This window comes from Tachyglossus aculeatus, chromosome 17 (assembly GCF_015852505.1).
Source record: "Tachyglossus aculeatus isolate mTacAcu1 chromosome 17, mTacAcu1.pri, whole genome shotgun sequence".
Taxonomy (NCBI): Eukaryota; Metazoa; Chordata; class Mammalia; order Monotremata; family Tachyglossidae; genus Tachyglossus; species Tachyglossus aculeatus.
This window is the reverse complement of record NC_052082.1, coordinates 38,910,653-38,914,795: the sequence shown is the minus strand read 5'-3', so window position 1 is coordinate 38,914,795 and position 4,143 is coordinate 38,910,653. Positions and strand designations below refer to the sequence as shown.

The window sequence follows — 4,143 nt, the reverse complement described above, 5'->3', positions numbered from 1 at the left end:
TAAGGATGCCAAGGAGGTAGGACAACTTTTACTTCTGCAGTCCCCTGGACACTAGAGGTCAGTCTGATTCCCTGGTTAGAAGTGAAGCTGCTGTGGGAGCAGGTGGTCTGTTTTGATGTTTTGTACTGGCACAGGGTCACCGCAGTCTCAGCCCAAAGGCTGAGAGGATGGGGTCCTGAGGCACTCTACACACCAACTGCTGGGAGAGGCTGAGACCCAGAGAGGCCAGTCTCAAGCCAAGGTCAGTGCTGGGAGAACAGTCTCAAGTGAGGGCTAAAATACAGGTGCTCTATGGACAGTAGGGCCGGGGACCAGAAATGAGGTGACCGATGCTCAGTGCCTGGACCAGAGGCTATGGGGCTGAAGCTTCCTAGGAAGGAATGGGAAAGGTGACAAGTGAGCTGTTGGAGTGATTTGGAGTGAGCTGTTGTGGTGTTCTCTGTGCTACACCTCTCTGGGAACGGTAGCAAATCTAAGAAGTGAAGTCAGAAATGGGGGCCCTGCCTCTGGGGTGAAACCCGAGAGGAGCATGGGGTATTGAAAGGTGTAACAGCGGGACCTGGGGGGTTAGTGGCCCTCCCAAACCCACTCCATAGGTCAGCGGAACCAGTGGTTGGAACTCACAGTGTGGGATGGCATTGCTCCAATAATAATAATAATAATGATGGCATTTATTAAGCGCTTACTATGTGAAAAGCACTGTTCTAAGCGCTGGGGAGGTTACAAGGTGATCAGGTTGTCCCACGGGGGGCTCACAGTCTTAATCCCCATTTTACAGATGAGGTAACTGAGGCCCAGAGAAGTTAAGTGACTTGCCCAAAGTCACACAGCTGACAATTGCCGGAGCCGGGATTTGAACCCATGACCTCTGACTCCAAAGCCCGGGCTCTTTCCATTGAGCCACGCTGCTTCTCCAATCCTTTTCTCTAGTAGTCAGCACAGTTTCCAACCCATGGACATATAGGTTCTTTTGGGGGTTAAACTGTTGATATTTCAAGGGAGGAAGTTTGGGGGTGAAATGGTGAATAGTCATATTTTAAGTCCATGCTTATTAACAGAAACAAGCATACTCACTGGAATTTATTAATTATAAATGAGATGTTTGTTATGTTCTGAATAGCAGAATGGATAGTGACACTTTCTCTGTACTCCCACATTTTCTATTGTATTGAACCTCAGACCTCCTTGCTTTCTCAGTCAATCAGCCAATCAGCCAATCAATAGTATTTGGTGAGTGCTTAGGGTATGCAGAATTCTGTACTGTTTCTCAGTGACTCCCTTTTGCCAGCAGGGAGACAGAATTGTCTAATTGAAATAACATGGCTTTGGAAGTTAGTAATAATAGTAGTAATATTTATTAAGCACTTTCGGTGTGCAGTGCACTGTGCTAAGTCCTGGGAAAGAGTATGCAGGTGGGAATTAGACACAGACCCTAACCCTTGAAGAGTTCATAAAATAAGAATTATCTGCTCTTCTCCCATAGTAGGGAATGCTGACAAATGTGCGTATGTGACAAATTGGTGTGTGTGATGTCATGAAACAGGTAAAGAAAGTGGTAAGGGACAGGTCAGTGAGGAGTTACAGCCTTTGTGTTGTAGCTGGTGAGTTTCAAGGACATGAAAGTAGGCCTCCATTTCAAAGCTGATCCCAAGAGAAGCAAGCCTAATAGGAAACACTTTAGAGCCAGCACCTTACGTAACCATTTATGTTGCCCAGTCAATTTTTCCCTCTTTGCTCAATTCTTACAACCAGGAGCTCAGAGACAAAGGAGCAATGGAGAAGGGTCTGATTAAGTCTGAGAGAAGAGGGGAGGATTTTAAAAGTTGGGTGTAAAATAAAGAGGAGTAACTTGAAAGGTGTGGCTAGGACCTTGTGAGGGAGGAAGAGAGCAGAGATGGGACTGTAGGAAAAGGTAATAATAATAATAATAACGATGGTATTTGTTAAGTGCTTATTATGTGTCAGCACAGTTTTAAGTGCTGGGGTAGATACAAGGTAATCAGGTTGCCCCACATAGGGCTCACAGTCTTATTCCCCATTTAACAGATGAGGTAACTGAGGCATAGAGAAGTTAAGTGACTTGCCCAAAGTCACACAGCTGATAAGTGGAAGAACCAGGATTAGAACCCATGGTCTCTGACTCCCAAGACCGTGCTCTTCTACTAAGCCATGCTGTTTCTAAGGAGAGAAACAGTTGTGGACTCTCGGAATATGCAGTAGCCAGGGTGGTGACATCAGAGCTCCATGCATAGTGTGAAGTGGAAATGAAGACCTCAGTGTACTTGTGTGCAGCCAGAAGAGGTATCCATCTGTCCACACTCACCAAAGGGAACTTTCTGCTCTACGGGTCCTTGATCAGTAGTATTTATTGTGCTCTTACTGTGGGCACAGCACTGTACTAAGCACTTGGAAGAATGCAGTACAATAGAGTTGAGAGCTTACAATCTAAAGGGGTAGACAGACATTGAAATAAATTACAGAAAGGGAAAATGGCAGGGTATATGGTTATGTACATATGTTCTGTGGTGCTGAAGATGCAGGGGCATACCATGTCTGAAGCCCCAGCTTTTGCCTCTGTTTCTGCAGACCATGGTCTAGTGGAAAGAGCGTGGGCCTATGAGTCAGAGGACCTGGGTTCTAATCCTGGCTCTGTACTTGTCTGCTGTGTGACCTTGGGCAGGCCACTAAATTCTCTGTGCTTCAGTTCCCTCATCTGCAAAATGGGGATTCAGTACCTTCTCTTCCTCCTATTTGGGCTGTGAGCCCCATGCAGGATCTAATTACCTTGTATCTACCCCAGCTCTTAGAACAGAGCTTGGCATATAGTAAATGTTAAACAAATATCACTATTATTATTATTATTATTGTTACTATTATTATGATTATTATTGTCACCATTATTTACTTTACATTATTACATCACATTATTTACTTTTACATTGACTCCGGTCAATGCTTCAACTCCTGCAGTAGCAGCATCAGAGACAGTTTTTAGTATGCAATAAATTTTGGGAAGGTTGTCCTGGGGCCACCAGCCCCCAGCTCTTACCCTGGCCCACAGTGAGTGAATATTACACAACATTGGCTGGTAATAATAACAGTAATAATAAAGATAGTGTTTGTTTAGCACTTAGTAAGTGTCAAGCTCTGTACTAAGCACTGGAGCAGGTACAAGATAGTAGGTCAGATACAGTTCTCACCTCAAGTGGGTATTCTTTTATATAGGAGAGAGAACAGGTATTGTACACCCATTTTTCAGATGAGGAAACTGAAGCAATCAGAGGAGTTAAGTGACTTCCCAAGGACATACAGCTAGCAAGTGGAAATTTCAGGATTAGAACGCAGGTCTTATGACTCCCAAGCTCATGCATGGACTTTCCACTAGACCACACCAATCAATTAACCAATCAGTGGTACTTACTGGAGGCTGCTGAGTGTAAAGTATTCACTAAGTACTTGGGTGAGTATAACAGAAGCAAGAACAGCTTAGTATCTAATCAGGAAGACAGACAGAAATTATTTTTACATAGCAAAGCAGGAAAAAGATACAAGGCTATACAAGGTGCAAATGTGTCCAAATGAAACAGCTGAGTAAATAATTGAATACACAAATAAATATGCACATGCACGTAAATGCTGGGACTAGGATTAGGTTGTTGGATTTCTAGCCACCTGCTATATCTTGGCAATTCTTCTTCTATAATGTCTCCTGTATTCATGGCTCAAACATCTCCCATCATTCTCCACAACTGCAAAAACCCCTTCCCAGAGACTTCAAAGCTTTCCATCAATCAGTGAAGCAATTTGTTGAGGGCTTACTGTGAGCAGATCATTGTACTAAATGTTTGGGAAATTACAATGTACTATTGTTGATAGATATGATCCCTGCCCACAAGGAGCTCAGATCCACTCACTCATTATTCCACAGCTTTCACACTTCATTCCTACTGAACTCACACTTTAACTGTACCTCAATCTCGATTTTCCCACCTCTGAACAACTCATTCCCTCTCAGGATCACAACTGGAGAGCTTCCAGTACTCTACCAGTCTCAGCTATGGGAGTGAGAGTCGAGCAGAGGCACACCTATTCCATTCCTAGCTTGGGCAGTGGCTAGCGAGTGGAAGGCAATCTGCTACTAAT

The 4,143-nt window shown here is 44.1% G+C and overlaps 1 non-coding gene across 1 annotated transcript; it reads left to right on the top strand.

The window, feature by feature from the left end:
* The first annotated feature begins 4,005 nt into the window (after window positions 1-4,005).
* LOC119939823 lies at window positions 4,006-4,143 on the top strand. The gene has a single exon (XR_005454786.1). It is a non-coding gene; the product is annotated as a small nucleolar RNA SNORA7 (small nucleolar RNA).